The 21,733-nt window shown below is 35.7% G+C and overlaps 1 long non-coding RNA gene across 1 annotated transcript; it reads right to left on the bottom strand.

Moving 5' to 3' along the window:
- Positions 1 to 2,943: 2,943 nt before the first annotated feature.
- Positions 2,944 to 4,422, bottom strand: LOC126762376 (uncharacterized). Its single transcript, XR_007667442.1, has 4 exons — positions 4,163 to 4,422; positions 3,721 to 4,075; positions 3,512 to 3,636; positions 2,944 to 3,344 (listed from the first exon to the last, which is right to left on the bottom strand). It is a non-coding gene; the product is annotated as an uncharacterized LOC126762376 (long non-coding RNA).
- Positions 4,423 to 21,733: the final 17,311 nt, after the last annotated feature.

Here is a 21,733-nt window from a genome sequence, read left to right on the forward strand (position 1 = left end):
CCAGTAGAGTTTGCTTCGGAGCACGATATACCTTTGAAGCCTTGTAACATGTCATCCGATTGCTTTTTATTGCTTCAAGAGCTAAATTTAATGATTCCTGTGTATATTTTGGCATTATGGCGGCACTCAAATTTCTTTTAAAATGAATTGAAACGTAATTAGAAACACACCGTTCCCAACCGCGGCCTATAGAACGAATTAGGCAAAATTAAAAACTGAAGCCTATTTTGGTTCTACATGTTTTTATAAATATTAAGCAGGAGTTCCCGAAATATTTGATATAAACTAGTTTTGTAACTAATTTAAATTCCACCAATGAAGAATCATCGCAATAAAGTCTTGTTAATCCAATAACATAGCTTTAGAAAAAGTAAGCCTCTGAATTGTGTTTACTTATTTTAAGCTCATTTATGAAATTTCATACGCAAAAAATAAGCTTTTTCCTCAAAAACCGATAGGACGGAAATTGATCTTTAAACAATTTATTGAGTTTACTTTAAGCTAAGAATTTAAATAGATATATACTCGTATTATGCAGAAAAGGCATCAGATGGAATTCAAAATAGCGTTATATTGGAAGAAGGCGTGGTTGTGAACCGATTTCACCCATATTTCTTGCATGTCATCAGGGTGTTAAGAAAATATTTTATACCGAATTTCATTGAAATCGGCGAAGTAGTTCCTGAGATATGGTTTTTGGTTTAAGTGGGCGAGGCCACGCCCATTTTCAATTTTTAAAAAAAGCCAGGGTGCAGCTTCCTTCTGCCACTTCTTCCGTAAAATTTAGTGTTTCTGACGTTTTTATACTCTCGCAACAATGTTGCTAAGGAGAGTATTATAGTTTTGTTCACATAACGGTTGTTTGTAAATCCTAAAACTAAAAGAGTCAGATATAGGGTTACATATACCAAAGTGATCAGGGTGACGAGTAGAGTCGAAATCCGGATGTCTGTCTGTCCGTCTGTCTGTCCGTCCGTCCGTTCGTGCAAGCTGTAACTTGAGTAAAAATTGAGATATCATGATGAAACTTGATTGCCCTTCCTTACTTGTTTGTTAGTCGGTTAACGCACTTTTAGTGATTTTGAACATAACCTTTGTATGGGAGGTGCGCGTGGTTATTATCTGATTTCTTCCATTTTTAAACTGTATATGGAAATGCCTGAAGAAAACGACTCTGTAGAGTTTGGTTGACATAGCTATAGTAGTTTTCGAGATATGTACAAAAAACTTATTAGGGGGCGGGGCCACGCCCACTTTTCCAAAACAATTGCGTCCAAATATGCCCCTCCCTAATGCGATCCTTTGTGCCAAATTTCACTTTAATATCTTTTTTTATGGCTTAGTTATGACACTTTATAGGTTTTCGGTTTCCGCCATTTTGTGGGCGTGGCAGTTGGCCGATTTTGCCCATCTTAACCTTCTTATGGAGCCAAGGAATACGTGTACCAAGTTTCATCATGATATCTCAATTTTTACTCAAGTTACAGCTTGCACGGACGGACGGACGGACGGACGGACAGACGGACAGACAGACATCCGGATTTCGACTCTACTCGTCACCCTGATCACTTTGGTATATATAACCCTACATCTGACTCTTTTAGTTTTAGGACTTACAAACAACCGTTATGTGAACAAAACTATAATACTCTCCTTAGCAACATTGTTGCGAGAGTATAAAAACGCTAAAGGAACGGACATCATCATGATATCTCAATTTTTACTCAAGTTACAGCTTGCACGGACGGACGGACGGACAGACGGACGGACGGACAGACAGACATTCGGATTTCAACTCTACTCGTCACCCTGATCACTTTGGTATATATAACCCTACATCTGACTCTTTTAGTTTTAGGACTTACAAACAACCGTTATGTGAACAAAACTATAATACTCTCCTTAGCAACATTGTTGCGAGAGTATAAAAACGCTAAGGGAACGGACAAGAAACTTTTCTGCGATAAATTTACTTGTGCTAGTATGCAGCTCTAAAGAAATCTAGTACTAATTCTTAATACATTTTTTCAATAAAATGCGAATATGGCATACCTGAGGGGTTACTCTGTAATGCGATACGAATATGAAAATGTTCTCATCTTCAATTTTGGTACTCTGTAATTCGACAATCGCAGTAAATTTTGAAATTTTCGAATTTAGTTTTTCCCTTTCGCATTCAGTTTTTCCCTTTCGCATTGGCGGTACTCTGCTTTTCTAAAGCAATTGTCAAACATGCGTTATATTTGTAATTTTTGTGCTACAAGTTAAAGGCAAAAATGCGAAGAAACAAAAATAATATTTCGGGAACTGGAGGTGGTCCCTCACTTTTCATACCCAGTTAGAGCATCAAGTGAGTGAGTTATTGTCAATAGAGGAATCAATAAATGGAATGAGTGGTACCTTGTCATTCAGTGCAGCTACAAGCAGTATGTCGGAGATAAATGCAGACCCTACCGAACCAAATACACAAAACAGTGAACTACCACAATGTTCCAAAGTGGCATGCACACCTCACAAAAAACAGCAGACTCCTCTTAATACACAAGAAAATGAACTACCACAATGTTCAAATGTGACGTACCCACCGCGCAAAAAGCAGCAGACTCTGCTTGAACAACAAGTCGAAAACCATTATATTCCACAATAACTCGATTAAAGTGTTAAATGATATAAATTTTAATATAAAAAAATGTTTAAAACATTGAAAAAAAGAAATAAATTAGAAAAACGGAGACTAACCTTTGAAAAGGAAAAATTTCTATATAAACAAAAAATTGATGAAAAAAAATTGAGAAACTGGAAAATGTAAGTTAAATAACTACATATATAACTGCGAGAAGTAGAATTAAAAACTACAAATTTAATCTGTAATTATTTAAATTTAATTTTCCTTATTACAATGAAATAAAAGACTGGATTTATTAATTTGCAAATAGTTCGTTTTAATTAAGTTGAGTTACGAGCATTTATCATATTTGTTTTAATATCGTCCTTAATGTTTCTAGCAATAGTAATAAAATTACCACTATTAGGTAAATTTATATTAGTGGTGAAAATTCTTCTGGGCTCAAGTGTAATATTAATTGGTACTTCTACCTTGTACAAAATGCATATATTGTGTAGAGCGCAGCATACGTTCAAAATTTTAACGACTTTTTCAGGCGCGTAATGTAGCTCTCTTGCAGATAACAAGCATCGCAATCTCCCTTTCAATACACCAAACACGCGTTGAATTAGTGATCGGCCTTTTGTAAACTGTTGGTTGAAATAGAGTTCATCAGAACGTTCTGGCGCATTCCTATATGGTGTTAGCAGCCAAGGTTCAAGAGGATATCCGGAGTCTCCTACAATAATAATAACAAAATCATATACATAAGTGTTGCTGAGAGATGTTGATAATTTCTTTTAAAACATCAATATAATGTAATAATACGTATATAACAATTTTATCTTATGGCGTTTTAGCCACCATAAGTTATTATTACAGTTATATATGTATGTATATACTCACCAAGAATTCGTTCGCTTCTATTTCCATTTTCGTCGTTCTCCTGAGAGGTTCCATACGTGGGAGTTATGCGACGCGCCTCCAAATCTACCATTTACTGCCCTTATCTGCATTTTGTGATCACATATCTAAAAAAAGTTTTAGGTCATTGCACTGGAATCAATATATGTACATATGAACGTGTATATTATTGTATTTATGAATGTTCTTACCACCATTGCATTTATGCTGTGTTTTAGTTTACGATTAAAAAATAAGTGTTCATTCCGTGATGGTCGTATCAACTGGATGTGCGTCCCATCAATCACTCAAATTACGCCTGGAATTCCGGACGTCAAGTAAAAGGTTCTATTTGCTTCAATTTTTTCCTCAATGGTCAAGGGAAACACGATATGCTTTGGGCACAGAGTTTTCTCGATGGCATCGCACACTTCCAAGATGCATCGGGAAACCGATTGTTGGGCTAGCCCTGAATGCCTATTTTGGCCGACCGAGTGTTGATACCCGCCCTGTGCGAGGAACTTCAAGGTTGTTGACAGTTCTACAATTTCTGGAATTGATGTGGTCCTTTGAGCGAAACATATAAAACATATAAAAATGCGTGGTTACTGAGGCGGAAATTTTGACATTTTAAAACCGCAATTGTTTACTAACCTTTTATCGCTTAGAGACATAATGTCAGAATTATCTCAAATAATTCTTCTATCAATTCTTCCCTGAGAACGTAATGCCACAGAATTCATTTTAAATTATTCAACACAGTTTTAACGAACAAATTATTATTATTTTCTTTATTTTGCTCGTTTATACTTTGACATTTTTGGAAGTAATGCCAACTATTACATAAAAAGAAAAAAAAGCAAAGGTGAACAACATTGTTAGTGATGCGTAAGCAATACAGAGTATCAATTGCCTATCGCATCGCATTGGGCTTCCGAATCGCATTGTCTCTCGCATCGCTTTACAGAGTAACAGCAGGAACAGTGAAAAACGTAGAATCTTGGCCCGTGTCAGCTGATACGACCTATCTTATGGGCGCGCAATGTAAGTGAACAGTGAAAAACGCTACTCGCTTCTCTCTTTCATGTGGGATGACGTGAGAATTCACGACATTCGGATTTTTGCCGTAAACGTGTCAGCTGATTGCTCTCTCACAACGCAGGGTTGCCGATATATTATAAATATATATATTGTCGATACACTGTAGTAATTATCAACTTTTATAATTCAATATGTTCAATATGTTTCAGTATGTTTGAAATTTTCTTAAAATAACTCAAAATCAGAGTCGAATGCTATCATTTATAAATATGTAAACTATTTTTAATAGTTTGTTTTCAGTTTTGATATTTTATATTGTAAAAAATTGTAATTGAAAACAAAGATGTGCTCAAAACTATATATGCGTATTGAGCAATGGCAACATTGTTCAAATGTAAACAAACAAAGATGGCTGATTTCTGCGTTTTTTCCACGTTTTTCACTGTGCACACATTTTGCCGATGAGGAAGGAAAAGAAAGGAAGGCAGTAGCGTTTTTCACTGGCTGTGCTATAAGCCCCCTGGCAGAGATAAAGGGATGTTTAACTCCTCTCTCACTGGAAGCAATTGCTAAACGTCAAAACCTACTGAACTTTCACAGCTAATCGAGTTCAGTAGGTTTTGACGTTTATCAATTGGAAACGAGCGATGGCCAGATATAAATCTTACCAAAAAACGTGTAAACGGAGGGATTTGTTGCATCGTTCAAGACCACTTATAAAAAATGTAAAACAATGAAAATTAAATAAATTTAAAGATAGTTGATGAAACGTTTTGTAATTTGAAGCATCATAGTTTTATTTTCAATGGAAAATGATTAAAAACATTTAATGATTGAGAGCTAACAAGCTTAAATCCTATTATTGGGTATTGAAAGTACAAAAGTCAGTTGTTATAATATTCTTTAAAAAGATTTAAATAGTTTCTGCATATAATAAATAACCACTATTTAGTAATTTTTATTCGTACTAAATGTTGGGTATTGGGTTGATAAATGCCCACAAATTGTTATTTTGTTCAATCTGGCCATAATGGAAAATGTTATAAAAAAAACGCTAATTTTGAGGCGCTCTTACACTGGAATAAGTTTAACATCCCTTTATTCCTGCCCCCTGGTTTTGCGAAGAAACATGAAATGAACAATTGTTTCTTGAAGGAAATTCAAAGTAATCGTTAAATTCATCCTAAATTAGTTAAAATCATTGTTATGGAGTATATTTAATTTTGAAATGCTCTATAAAACGTACCAATCATTAACAACATTCCTTAAGGTTGGTATGCAGCTCTCAAGTAATTGCTCAAGGAAAAAAATACATTATTTCTCAAGTAATTTTGACAGCTGGTTACGCATTGTGAATGATCTACATTAGAAGAGCAAGAGAGAATAAACAAAGAAAACAAACTTTGTGCGTAATATGTATGTGTGTATGTGTATGGTAACATAAATATTTTTATTGAGATTTAAGAAATGTTGTTGATGATTGGTAGGTTTTATGCAACATTTCAAAATGGAATATATACTTCATAATAATGATTTCAACTAATTTAGGACGAATTTGACGATTACTTCGAATTTCCTTCAAGAAACAATTGTTGATTTGATGTTTCTTCGCAAAACAAGGTTTGCCATATTCACATTTTACTGAAAAAAAGTATCAAAAATTAGTACCAGATTTCTTGAGAGCTGCGTACTAGCACAAGTAAGTTTGTCGCAGGAAAGTATCTTGACCGTTTCTTAAGCGTTTTTTTATATGAAGTTTTTACGTTTCTTGAGAGCTGCATACTAAGCTTTACAAGAATGATAGAATACAAGATTACGTCGACCGCCATTACGAAACGTCATAGTTCCGTGTTGAGAAGAACAAGAGTGAAAAACTGTCAAATGGCTAGCAAATTGTAAACAGAAAAGTAAACACTTTTGTAAATTCGCAAAATATTATTAATTCTTTCGATTTTAATTAAAAGTTTTAGTGAAGCGATTGAATATTGTTGAGTGAAAAGATTTGAATCATTTCTAAAGAAATATATCGGCCTATTGATAATAAAATTGTCTATTAAGTTGTGATTCAAATGGAGAAGACGTTTCTTGTGTTGTATATAAATATATACATATATTATAAGTTCAGATGTACCAGATGTATGAAATTATGATAAAAGAATTGTGAAATTATTAATTTAGTATTAAATATATCATTTCTTTTGCAAAATAACACCCATTTTTTGGCAACTTTTAAATCGGCCGGAAAACTGAAAATACTCGTTTTCGATCCTTTAATTGCATAATAATTATTACAACAAGCCACTGCACATTTCATTTAAAAAAAAAATAATATATTTATGCTTAGAAATTTAAATAAATACAACAGTATACTTACACTGGTTTTCTTCATTTGAACAATTTCCACACATGCTACTCTATTTATTGTGGATGTGCCTAAAACGAATTATATACATATTTTCTCGCAACAACATTCTAAACATTCCACTGAAATTTTTCCTGCAAAGGCGAACGAATTAATATTATTTTGGGAATTTCAAAAAGTGTTTACTTTTCTGTTTACAATTTGTATGCATTTCTATGCTTGTTCTTCTCAACGCAAAACTGTTACGTCACGAAATTGTTGTACAATGTATTTGTTTTTGTAAGAATTGTCAAGAGCTAAACCGAAAAAAACTAACTGTAAACTAGTGTCGTAATCTTGTATTCTATCATTCTTGCAAGGCTTATTTTCTTTGTTTATTTTCTCTTGCTCTTCTAATGTGGATCATTCACAATGCGTAACCAGCTGTCAAAATTAGTCCGCGATTACACGAGGCAACTTTAGTTGCTAATTCTCGGGCGATTCTCTTCTGCTGTCGCCCATTACCTTCACACGAGCAACTTGTGTTGCGCAACTCTGTTCGAGTTTTTTTCTCATTCTCTTTCACTTTACTTTAACCCATTGTCTACTCTTTACTTTAACCCATTGTCGTTTCTTTTTCCTTATAGGTATTTGGGCCACTCTATCCCATATATTTATCAGCTCTGTCAATTAAGAAATACATTTTATTTATTAAAACAAACATATATCACCCTTTTTACTATCGTCTGAATCAATTTGTATGGCTTCCTCCATACATTTCACAATATCTTTAATTAATTCGATTTTTTCGTCATACTCCGTTTTCTAAAATATTTATATTATATTATGTATATTTGTATACATGTTTGCAAATTACTTACCAAAAGATGAAATTAAATTTTTTAAATATATTCAAAATATTAATTTCAAAAAAAGATACGCAAATGCAACTATGTACTACGAAAGAAAGAACACAAATGCCGAAAAACGTCGCAGCGAACTGTTACGAATAAGAACACAAAGCGAGTTGCTGAACACTGGAAACTCGGCGCGATTCTCCTCTCCTCGTCGCCCCCTCGCCTATAAACCAAGAGTTGCCGCAACAAAAGTTGCCTCGTGTAATAGAGCTCTTACTTGAAGAAATAATGTTTTTTTTTTTGTTGAGAGCTGGATACGGACCATAAAGTATGAATTGTCACATTGAAGCATGTATGTAACTGCAGAAACCTTAGAATATCGAGAATGCTCATGGTGTACCGATTGTCAAAGTGTTTCGCTTTTTGCAGGGGTTCTCATCACTGAGAGATTTCGAGAGAAGGATAATAATATTTAAGCTCCTCTTGCTCTTTCAGGCTAGACATCATTTTCAATAATGTCATTGTGATTGGATGTGAAATTAACCAACATGAACTTGGTTGAATGCAGAATAAAATTGAAACAATTAAAAATACATTAATATTATTATACCATTTAAAAGATTTATGTAATATTAGATAAAAAAATTCGCGATAGGATAGGATACCAATATGTAGCGCTTTGTGGAGTGGTCTTCATGGTTTCTGTATTTTCTTGGCTGCTGCAATTGCGGATTTTTACTGGAGCGCTCACCAACTCGATATTGTGTTTGTATTTCATTACTACTCCACCACTGTGCAGTGCAACAAAACTGAGGCTTACTCAGTTGAGTTCATTACCATGATTCGTCCTTGCTGCAACACCATATTTGGGCGACATTGCAACTGACAATATGTGCAATTGTCATTGTACCGTGAAGGCACGACAAAACTAAAAGACAAAGCCGTACATCAGTGAGAACTAAAAAACAAAAACACCCTGACTGATACAATCGCATATTGCGAAATTCGTGAGGCTTTGATACCACTTCTTTGTGGTGATATCAAGCTTTCGTTATCGCTATCGCCATTGTTCAGATGTCACTCAACCAGCAATTCATTCAGCATTGAAAGTCGGTTCTATCATATACATACATACATATGTACACATGTGTGCTAGTGGGCTGTAGTTGTTGCAGGTAGCACGCGGCAAGTGCTACGCACAGTTTTCAGTTGATGCATATATGGTATCTGTAAAATTTCGCAATGCTGCAAGCGCACAGAACCCGGCTTTTTTCAGTCACTTGCAAGTCTGCGTTGGCTAAATAAATAAATTTACATAAATTTGTTGGGTTCTATTTTTTAATTTTTTGCTTTCTTGTCGGCCATTGAAGCCTGAATAATCTGTCCCTTTTTGAACATTTTTTGACCTTGTAAGAACTAAAACTGTTAAAGATAGATAAAGAGTTATAGAAGTACACATTTACGAACAATGAAATAGAATCAGAGGTTTAGCTTTGAAACAATGGTATAATTTTTTGGAAATTTTTCATTAATGTAGTAACTTTTCTGCATAATAACAAAGGCAATCATATGAACTTTTAAAAAAGAGGAAGGGATAGCATTATCGAGTTTTACAGTAAATTGTAATCTAAAAAGTGTAAATAGTGTGCCTCGTGCTTAGTGAAAAAATAATAGAATCAATAGCGAAATGGTTTCATAAACGAAAAATATTGAATTTAAAAAGCACAATAAGTAGTTGTATTAATTTCATTAGATCTGTGGAATGAATATTTGTATCAATTATAAATTTATGTAGAAAGAGCGGTCGAGCCAAATATTGTTCAAAGGAGGAAATATATGTTTTATATCTTTTTGTAATATTTATGAATTGTTTTTTACAATATTTTTACAACAATGATAGAGAGTATTATAGTTTTGTTCAATAAAAATATAATTTAAGTCCTAAATTTAAAAAAGTCAGATTTTATATTTAGAACGGAAAAAAGAGTCGAAATCCGGATATTGTATTGTCCGTCTGTATATACCGTCAGGATGACCAAACGAGTTGAAATGTCCGTCCGTCCGTCCGTGCACGTTTAACTTGAGTAAAAAAAAATTGAGATATCATGATGAAACTTGGTACACGTATTCCTTGGCTCCATAAGAAGGTTAAGTTCGAAGATGGGCAAAATCGGCCAACTGCCACGCCCACAAAATATCATTAAAGAAAACCTATAAAGTGTCATAAATAAATTTAAAGATAATCATAAATTCAGGCACAAGGGATCGTTTGTTCGGGCATATTTGACCCATTTTTGCCTTACTAAGTTTTTTTGTACACTCGGAAACTGCTATAGCTATGTCAACCAAATTCTATAAAGTCGTTTCCTTCAGGCATTTCCATATACAGTTCAAAAATGGAAGAAATCGGACAATAACCACGCCCACCTTCCATACAAAGGTTATGTTGAAAATCACTAAAAGTGCGTTAACCGACTAACAAAAAACGTCAGAAACACTAAATTTTACAGAAGAAATGGCAGAAGAAAGCTGCACCCAGGCTTTTTTTATAAATTGAAAATGGGCGTGGCCTCGCCCACTTATAAACCAAAAATCATATCTCAGGAACTACTAGACCGATTTCAATGAAATTGGTATATAATATTTTCTTAACGCTCTGATGACATGTACGAAATATAGGTCAAATCGGTTCGCAACCACGCCTTCTTCCAATATAACGCTATTTTGAATTCCATCTGACGCCTTCTCTGTATAATATATACATTAGGAACCAACGATGATAGCGGAATAAAACTTTACAAAAATACGGTATTTGAAAATATGTAAATGAACGTTCGGTGAAATCTCGATTATCACTTTATCATGTTTATAAAATGTTCGGTGACACCCGAACTCAGCCCTTCCTTACTTGTTTCACAATATTTTTACTGCGACCGATAGCACTTGCCATAAAGTAAACAATAAAAATATAATTTAGTTGAATTTAAATTAAATTCATATTTTATTTTAGAACGGAAAAAGAGTAACAGTATTGTATTGTCCGTAACTGTATATAAACGGTCAGGATGACCAAACGAGTTGAAATGCGGGTGTATCACGTTTACCGACAGTAAAAAAAAATTGATTTGAAAACATTAAAACTGCAAATTAAGTAACATTTGCTTTTGCATATGTTTGCTAAATATTCTTATGAATGTTTTAAAATAATATCATTAAAGAAAACTTTGCTAAATAAATTTGTGAAAATAATCATAAATTCAGGACCAAAACACTTTTGCTCGATATGACCACCTTTTGCCTTAACTATGGCCTTGAGACGGTCAAAAAACGAATCGCAAGCTGCCCGAATGTAACAAGCCGGTATTTTGGCCCACTCACGGACAATGGCTTTCTTCAGCATCTCGAGACTGGTGTATTTTTTACTTCGGACCTTGCTCTCCAAAATGGCCCAGAGAGAATAATCCATTGGATTCGCATCTGGTGAATTCGAGAGCCATTGTGTGGTCGTAATGAAGTTCGGAACGTTGTTTTTCAGCCATTCTTGGTTTACTCGCGCTTTGTGAGACGGTGATGAGTCTTGTTGAAACGTCCATGGTTTGCGACCGAAATGATTGTTTGTCCACGGCTTCCAAGCAGCCTCCAGAACACTTTTCCGATAATATGTCGCATTGACTTTGACGCCAGGCTCGATGAAAACAATTGGAGAGCGCCATTATTTGTGGCGGGTGCTGCGTCGTAGTGGCCAACCGATGACTTATATTGGCGTATGAACGGTCGGTCAAGTAAACCCTATCGTTTTGAGAGTTTACGAATTGCTCAATTGAAAACAATTTTTCGTCAGAAAATCATGTCTTACTTGTTGCTGCTTCGGTGTGAGATCATGGGACTTTTGAAACTTGTGGCGTCTTGAGCTCATTTTTCAATATGCGTCGGATGCTTCGGTCAGATATTTTCAGTTCTTTAGCCATTTGATTGGCACTTCATCGTGGATTTCGCTCAAGTCGCTTCTTCACTTTCCAAACCATCTCACGTGACGTTGCAGTCTTTTGATGACCACCTCCATGGCGTTTTTCGATGCTACCGGTATCATTGTAACGAGTGATGGAGTGAACACTTTTTTGCGTTAACTTTTGGCAAAACGCTTTTGTACACTTGTGAACAATACTCCGAACTGTCATTCAGAAAATTTATAAACAGCTGATTCCAGTGCGACAGCTGCGCAAACGGTCTGAATTTGGTTACAGTCGATAGCCGGACCCTGTAAGAAGTGCCATCTCAACTGACAAAATTGTCAAACTCGGATCATAGCTTTGCAAACCCAAAGACACCGAATTTCGACCGCATATATTGGTCCATTTATGAGGCCTAGTAATGACAGAAATGTGCCTATACATCAAAAACGGATAAAATATGATTAATACTTCCCCTAGCCTTTATAAACTAATTTTCGAACTTCCGGTCGACTTTATGTCGTATAAATCGATCAAGCTGTGAGTTAACTTAAAGAAATTCTTTTCCTAATAACAGTGCGTATGATATTGATTTCCGATTTTATGGCCGACTTTTTTTGCCTAACACACTTTGTTCCATTGCTATAAAGGCATTATATTTCTGTGAAATATTTAAAGCTCTATGGTAACTCTAACAATACTATTCTTACTATTGTAGGTAGTAAGCGGTATGCTCTGAAAACGGTGTTTCATTGCTATAAAGATACTCATATTGAATTTTGAGTTCTAAATTGATTTTATTACATTGTGTTAGCCAATCGCAGAATGCTGCGCAAAACATACTTAACGATAAAGAGAAAGGAGCTATAGACGCTTTGAATGGTAAGGGTTTGACCTTTGATCGGAAATTGGGAAGGTCGGTTCGGTTTTTGATCGAATATTTGTGCTTAAGAAAGGTGTGTGCACGGTTTGTTCCGCACAAATTGACAGACGACCAAAAATTGCTCAAAATCCAACATTCGAAGGACATCATTAAAGAGGTCAAAAAGGACAAGAACCTCCTTTACAATATTGTGACTGGTGACGAAACGTGGTGTTTCCAATATGATCCCGAAACGAAGCACCAGATTGCTGAATGGAAGGTACCGGACGATCCGAAACCCAAAAAATCGCGCAGAAGGAGACTATTTTGAATAAAATAAATTGATTTTGCCGAAATAACCATTTGTTCTGATTTTTTTTTTTGTTTAAATTTCTGTTTACTTTGGAACGCACCTTGTACATCCAGTGTTCGACCGACGAGGGTTACTTGTTTTTTTTTTAAGAGCGGCCGAAGGCCCCCCACGCAAAAAGGAGATCGACTCGAAAAAGTACCAATGTCATAGAGGGTATAACATTGTCTCTAACATCAATCATCGGATATTACTACTGCTACTTCTGAAGCAAAGTATCGTAGCTTTTTTTGTCCCTTTGCTAATTATTTCGTATTTGGCAAATAAAATTCAAGTGTGTGCTTAACCGCGTTGTGGTGGATCTGCAAGAACAGTTGACCAGCCGTGGCGTTGTTCGTAGAACAAATAAATTAAAGGTGTCGGAAATAAAGGGCATGTGGAGCATTGGCAAAATGTTCTAAACATTTGAGTCGCTGGAGAGCTGCATAGCTTTTTCTGAAGAGCAAGGGCTTATTTTGAAGGAGAAGATTTGCAGGGTACATAGACTGCCGATGATGCTCTTTGTGGTCGGAAATAGCATCGGCGGTACGTTACGAAGGGGACTTGGTTGGAGAACGCTAAAATGCCTTTGTCTTAAGTATTTTACTTAATGTTTTGCTACGCATCGCACTGATCGCACGAGGAAGTCCGTAAAAACAGCATAGTCAGGGAACCTACATAATATGTATATATTATCTAGCTGGAGAAGATGTATATATTATCTACTATGTGCGACTGGTATACTGCAAAAACGTTCAAAAAGACAAAAGCACATTTGGGAAGAGAAAATTTAATAAAAAATAAGATTAAAAAATATACAATATTCGATAATTACTTACATATATGTTTTTCTCATTTCAGGCAGGAAGGTGTAAGGTCACTGGGTGTTGGGGATGGTGGAAGATGGCAGCCACTACCTGCGGTTGGAGGTATGTCCGGAAAATGTCAGGTCTTCGGAGGTTCTCATACTCTTGATTAGAGACATGTTGCGCCAGGTACAATCATTAGCACAAATTGTTGGAAGGTGTATGATTGTTTAACGAATCATGAGCATCGACGTGTAAATCACAGTGATCTGGACAATCCATTTATCGCGGAGGATGGTACGCATTCGCAAGGCATAGAATCCCAGTGGCAAGTTATCAAAAGATTTTTTGCGAGAACTAAATATAATAATCCCGAAAACTTCGCGGATTTAATCCTCTAGTATGTTTGGCTACAAAATGTGGCCAACAAACAAGAAAACTCATTCAATAAATTATTAGAGACAATAAAGTTTATATAAAAGCCATAAAATACGTTTGTTTTTATTAAATTGGAATAATTTCTTTATATTTTATTTTATTGGTTTGTGTTTCCCGGTATAATCCTAACATTGCACGTGAGCAAATGCAGAAAACTCTTGAAACCACACCATGAAGTCTCTATTCTCAGTTTACCCGAAATCACATGAATAAAGACTGTTATTAAAAAAAATCGAATAATACAGTAGCGGCAAAATAGAAAATTTGCTTTGAAAAAACTTTCCTATTGGTCCTAGGTAATTTTTTCCGATGAGATAAAGTTCAACCTTGACGCTCTAGACGGCTTTTTGGGATCCTGGAGAGATTTACGAAAAGAGCCGCTATATTTTTCAAAGCGGAACATCGGCAGAGACTCACTTATTGCTTGGTGCGCCTTTTCAAATTCTGGGACGGTCTGTTGACTTACCCTTCTTGCTGAATGAATAGTTCCAAGAACTACAGTGATCCGAAAAAATATTCCCTTTTCAACAAGACTACGGTTTTGGAATAGTAAGCTTGTTCTCCTGAGAACATCTGAGAATGGCTGGTAAGAAAATCTTACGAGAATTATCGTCAATTTAATAATGTGTTCAGTTATTTAAATCTTTCATAGAAACATAATGTCTTTATAGCAATGAAACAACATGTACATATATTAAATTTAGTTGGTTTGGTTGAGTTCATATCAGATGTATCTCACTAGAGATCATTTAGTACCAATTATACGATATTGTGGGTAAACAATTGTAATACTCTTTAATTCTAATTTCGCGTAAAAACCCATTCGTTTACATACCTTTTGTCTAGTTTGGCATGATTGTCATGTGTAGAAGTTCACTCAGGTGAGGCCAGAAACGATTCTTTCACATATGGATCAAGCAGCTCACGACTTCCGGCCTTAGACCAAATTATCCTCTGGGTAACCAAAGAATATCGATTGGAAGGCGAGCTAAAGTGAGAAGTCGAACCATCCCTCTTAAGGGTGGTACGCTTTATTTGGGACCCTCTACGTAAGTTAATTGGGAAGGTACCACAGCCCAGCTGGTTGATGACCTCATTAGAGTGAAGGCTGACATCACCGCGGTCCAAGAAATGCGATGGCCGAGATAAGAATTGAGATGAGCAGGTCTTTTTGACATTGACTACAATGGCCGTATTAAAGAGCGCAAATTCGGTGTGGGATTCGTGGTGGGAGAGAGACTCCATCGTCGAGTAATGGCAATCAAACCGGTGGATGAACAGCTTGACATAATCAAAGCGGTGTCTTTCAACATATGGATGTTTTGCGCCCACGACCCGAAGGAAGAGAAGGACGATGTGACCAAATATGCCTTCTATGAGCGCTTGGAGCGAACCTATGAGAGCTTCACCCCACGATGTCAATCGTGCTTGGCGAGCACAAAACAGAAATGTGGCTCATAAGCACCAGGAAGGTGGAAGAACCACAGATCTCTCCACAGGGAGAGTGAGATTACTCCACAGCACAGAGTCAGAGCTCATCGTAGGGGAGTGTGATATTACTTCACATCCGCAGTTGAAATATCTGAAAGGAATATGGGACTCCAAATTAAAAATTAAGGAATACCTGGCGTATACTCCCGGTAAGGCAAACAAAATTTATAACGCTCTATCGATAATTATAGCCAATAGAATCTACTGAGCTCTAGCAATTATATCAGCTATCCTCATTTAAAGAGCAATTGACCCACAGACTTATACCGCAAATTCACTCGTGGATATACAGACGACATGGGGACCTGGATTTAAATCTGATCCAAATACTTAGTGGGCATGGATGCTTTAGACATTCCACAGGGACATTAATGTCGGATTTACAGATCTGATATCAAATACTTTTAAGAGCTATAACTTTTTTATGGATGCTTTTGGTTCAGAAGCTTTTTTTGAAGATCTTTAAATGATTCCATTCACAAATCGACATTAATCCCAAATGTCGGACTGGCTTATTTCTGTAGACTTTAGACTTGTAGCCCCACAAAAACAGTCTAAAGGCGTTAAATCGCATGATCTTACGGGTCCATTTCTTGAGATGAATTGTTCTCCGAAGTTTTCCCTCAAAATGGCCATAGAATCGCGAGCTGTGTGGCATGTAGCGCCATCTTGTTGAAACCACATGTCAACCAAGTTCAGTTCTTCCATTTTTGGCAACAAAAAGTTTGTTAGCATCTTGGTTGACATGTGGTTTCAACAAGATGGCGCTACGTGCCACACAGCTCGCGATTCTATGGCCATTTTGAGGGAAAACTTCGGAGAACAATTCATCTTGGACCCGTAAGTTGGCCACCAAGATCATGCGATTTAACGCCTTTAGACTATTTTTTGTGGGGCTACGTCAAGTCTAAAGTCTACAGAAATAAGCCAGCAACTATTCCAGCTTTGGAAGACAACATTTCCGAAGAAATGCTCGAAAAAGTTGCCCAAAATTGGACTTTCCGAATGGACCACCTAAGACGCAGCCGCGGTCAACATTTAAATGAAATCAAGACTGTTATTAAAAAGTAATGTCAAATGAACCATTCTAACGTTTCAAATAAAGAACATGAGATTTTCTTTTATTGCTTTTTTTTTTAAAAAAAAAGTTATCAAGACTTAAAAAATCACCCGATACATCAATCTAAACACGTTTTTTTTATTGCTCCCGCTTTTCAATTAAAGGGGAAAAATTAAAAACTTTTGCGGTCGATAATTTAATGACACTCGTGTGTCAGTCGATTGATCAACTGGGACTTTTTCAACAGATAAGGCGTCTTTCAGTCCGCACAATAGAATAGACTTAAATGTTCTGTCCCTCCCAATATGTAAGAATTAACGGGTGGTTCCGTGGGAGAGTCTTGAGTTGGGAGTAGTTTAGGTTTATATAACTCTATATCTATCTTGGTAAAACTTTGAACTTGTCTTTAGTGTATACCACCTTATGACTGAAAATTGTTTAAATCCAATAATAATTGTTCAAGCCCCTAGGTACCGAATATTTAGACCCCGGTACCCATAGGTGACTTTTGATCGAAAATGTCGTATGTGAATCGGACCAGTACTTCCCTTAGCGCCCACATACCTAATATACAAATTTTCGAACTTTGGGGTGACTTTGTACCGCATATAACGGCCAATATATGAGTAATTCCAATGAAATAAGAGAGCGTGTGCCTAAAATAGATAAATTTGAGCGGAAACTTGACCTAGCCCCTACATAACAAATATCACGATTTTCGAACATCCTGCTGACTTTACTCTATGTAATTGGATTTACACCTTAAAGTATTTCCCTGACTTTGAATATATTTTATTTATATTATAAATGATCAGGATGACGAGACGAATTGAATTGTAATGTTTGTATAATCTCTTTTCTTTAGTCTATCCATCAAGCAATAACTTGAGTAAAAACTATGACATTTTGATGATGCTAAAATTACAAAGATTTTTAAGAGGAAGTCCTTTTTTTTCATACACTGTGAAAATGGATAATCACCACGCCAACTCCCCATTTAACGGTTATGTTTAAAACAACTTAATTGCGATAACTCACTGAATAAATGAGCCACAAGTATTAAATTTCACATCCGGGAAGGCAGAGAAAGGCTTTATAAGTAGGTTAAAAAATAGGCCAGTTCAGGCGAATTAACGCCTTTATTTTTTTCTATTCCTAATATTTAACGCACTATAGCTGAAATAATGCACCAACTCATCGGGGTAATCGGGTGGAGAAATGCAAATGGAGCTGTGGTGGTCCCTTGGCCGACTTTTTGTTCAAATCATAAATGACATAAAATTTTCTGAATAATAAAAAACAAACAGAACCCATTTTGGCCAAACTTTAGTATTTTATTTAATTTTAACATCACGTCGTTCTTGCTAGCAGACTCTTTATATTAATATTAGAAAAAAGTGTCGAAAATGGACTCCGAATTAATCCTTCCTTACTTTGCTGACTATCGGTTTTGACATTTCCGCTGGTGCCTGTGTGCCTGCCAGTCTGTCAGTTGTTTCGCTTCGTCTCGATTATATTTTTTTTACTAATCGTTGCATTTTTTCCATGCCGCAACGTGCTTATCGAAACATGCTACAACAGCGCTGGTGCCCATTTTTTCAAAATAACAACCCATTAGACGGGAATCAGGTCAATGCGTTAACTTGGACTAATCGCTCATCTATTGTGTCAATGCTCCAGCTAAAAATGATAACGCATACTAACTAAATAATAACTAAAGTATTTCATTTTACAGAAGTGTTTTGTATATTGTGTATTACAAATGCTTGAGGCAATTGGCAGCCCTGGAGCGAAGAGGGAAATCGGTAAACGTTCCTTCTGATAGTTGTTACATGTTTATTTTTACAAACTATTGGCTAACTAACGGTCTCATCGTCATTTGAAGAATTGGCTTTGGAAACAGACTAGATTTTAAAGGAAAACAAAAGGCTTTGTAGAAAGCGTAAAGCCGAAGCTTCACCAAAAGTGATCATAAATGAAAATACTTTATCATCGAACGGTGAAAACCACACAGCTAAAAGTGATAAACCGAAGTATGAACCGCGACCTCCACCTGATTTCAAATATCTGTAATTATAAAGAACTAAAAAACCTAATTAAAGATAATACCAAAACTTCATTTGCCTTAAAACTATTAAATAACGACGTCGTAAATAAACTCAAGTGGAAAATACGAGAACCTTTAGACATGTTTTTAGCTACTTTTTATCCTAATGAAGACATCATGAATATACATATATGAAATGAAACGCATTCTTCTCACCGTTGTTCTCATTGAGCATATTAGAAATTCTGAACTTATTCCTCAATGTAAAAATTGCCAGTTATTTGGACACACCAAGAAGTTCTGCGACAAAATATTAAAGTGCGTTAAATACGGTGGTAAGCAAAAAACCATCAAGTGCCAAAAACTAAATTCAGAACATTCATCCGACAAACTACAGAGGATGCATTGTTGCCAAGGAGCTTCAAAGCATTCGTAACAAAGCCTTGAAGAAACAAAAAGTTTCCATAAATTTGCCCACTATATCAAATAACCTACCCATTGGATTATCATCTTGGGATAATACTCCGGAGAAATGGCAACAAACACGTTCACCACTCGACAAAACCAACCTTCATAAGGCAACAGCTGAATTACAACGAGAAATCGTACGAATGAGTCAATTAATAAATATTTATCTCAACTATCCGCTGACAAAAAAGATGATTACTCACTTTGGAAAAGTAGCAAATATCTTAAACCCCAAACAAGTCACGTTGCACCATTAAAAATTGCTTCCAATACATGGGCTAGAAGCGATTGTGATAAAGCTAAAGCATTTGCAAAAACCCTAGCTGAAACCTTTCGTCCACATGAGTGAAATCGCGTTCCTCAGTAGTATTCTACAGGATCATGCAACAATTCCAGCAATAATCATTTGTGAAAAGTGAAATTAAAAAGCTTTATGTTAAGAAACCAGCTGGATTCGATCTAATTACAGCTGAAGTTTAAAGCAGTTACCATACAAAATTTTAGTGAAGCTAACCTATCTTTTTAATACAGCTATTCGTCCGACTCATTTTCCAAGCCTTTGGAAAGTTGCCGAAGCTGTTATGGTTCCTAAGCCAGGAAAGGATCCCTATGCAGTCTTGTCGTATAGACCAATTTCACTACTTCCACAAATCTCAAAAGGTTTTGAAAAATTAATTTAAGATTAAAATCTATAATCGATGAAAAGCACTTAAGCAAGCATTCAAAAATAGAACAAATTTATAGAATAACATCCGAAATAGAAAAATCCCTTGAGGAGTGAAACGTATATTCAGCTGAAATCCTTGACGTTGCGCAAGCGTTCGACAAAAAAGGCCTTACGCAAAAACTAAATTCATGTTTTCCGATTGAGTATTGCGCTCTTCTAGAATTGTACATCACCGTGAGATTATTCCGTGTAAAACAAGGAAATGAATTCTCCAAAGTAAAAGAAATTGAAGCAGGAGTTCCGCAGGGAAGAATCTCAGGTCCACTTCCATATATTTTATATACAAGGGACTTAACCTTCGCATCAAACAATATGACCGACACTTTTGCTGATGATGCCGCAATACTACGCGTCGAAAAAGCAGCAGAAAAAGCTGCTCTAATCCTGCAACATGCAATCATCTCTGTAGTAAGTTGGACTAAAAATGGATGTTTTTTGAATAAAACTAAACGGTGACAGAATCAACATATAAGTATCCTTGTCTGCATACCATATGCAACTACAGCCAAATATCTAGGCATCATGCTCGATGCTAAATTACGTTGGAAAGAGCATATTAAAAAAGGATTGAACATAATATGAAATTGTCAAAAATTAAATGGCAAATAGAGCGAGGGTCAAACCTGTCCATACACAAAAAATTACTTCTTTATAAGCAATTAATCAAGTCGGTATGGTCATATGATGAGCAACTATGGGGATGTGCCAATGATAGCAGTATTAATATTATACAACGTTTTCAAAACAAGGAGCTAAGAGGCATTGTAAATACTCCTTGGTACTGCAGAAATGCTGATATTCCTCGAGACCTAAGAGTGAATACAGTCGCCGAAGAAATAAAGAGACAGACAGATGCCCACTTCAAAAGGCTTAAGAAGGGAGCCTGCTTTAGAGGCTTCAAAAATTCGATTCTTTGAGGATTTTTTTGGGAGGAAAAGATATAAGTGGTTAAAGCGAAATTTTTTGGCTTTATAGTTATGTATTTAAACATCATTCACAAATTTTTTGAATACGAAATCTTTAATATTCTGCCTTTGGTCGACTTTGGAGGCATCCTAAAAAAGCATGAATGAAACTGAATTGACACATTTGTATTACGAAGTTACGGAAATCGATGTTTGTGTTTAAATTTCATGTATGCAAATTTTTCAAATCGCACATATTTGTATGGGTGCTCCCTAGGGTGGTTCAAAAAAAAATTTTGAATGTTTTCTGAGAATAATAATTTTGTCGCGGGAATTTTTAAAGTTTGAAAAGCCACCTTTCTAAATATGTGATTACTATTTTTACGAAAACGAAAATTAATTGGTGAAATTTTTGTTTCAATGAAAAACCGAAAGTCCCTATGTTAAATGAATGGGAACCTCAATAAAAATAGCGACCCCTTAGAGTTAAGCTACAGCGCCTGGCTTGAGGGAGGATTTTTGTTTTGTCACTATCACTAATCACTAACATTTAAGGGGGTAAGAATTGAATAAAAAATTCAAACTTTTTTTGAAGCACCCTAGTGCTCCCGGAACGTTTTATACAAAGATTGAAAGTTTTTTATCAGACATCAAAAGTGCGACTATTTGGTACCAATTTAGTAAGCGGAATCACACGTTGGCATTGCAAATCTGAGCTTCAAAGTTATAGGCTTGGCTACTAATAAAATTTATTATACACGAACTTTGTAAATGGAGGCCTGAGAAAAAGTTAAGCTAAAGTAAATCAATAATTACATTGCGAAAACTCGACCAAATTAAACCAGACTGTATGGAAACCAGATATAGATATTAAAGACGTCTA

Source organism: Bactrocera neohumeralis, chromosome 2 (assembly GCF_024586455.1).
Source record: "Bactrocera neohumeralis isolate Rockhampton chromosome 2, APGP_CSIRO_Bneo_wtdbg2-racon-allhic-juicebox.fasta_v2, whole genome shotgun sequence".
Classification (NCBI taxonomy): Eukaryota; Metazoa; Arthropoda; class Insecta; order Diptera; family Tephritidae; genus Bactrocera; species Bactrocera neohumeralis.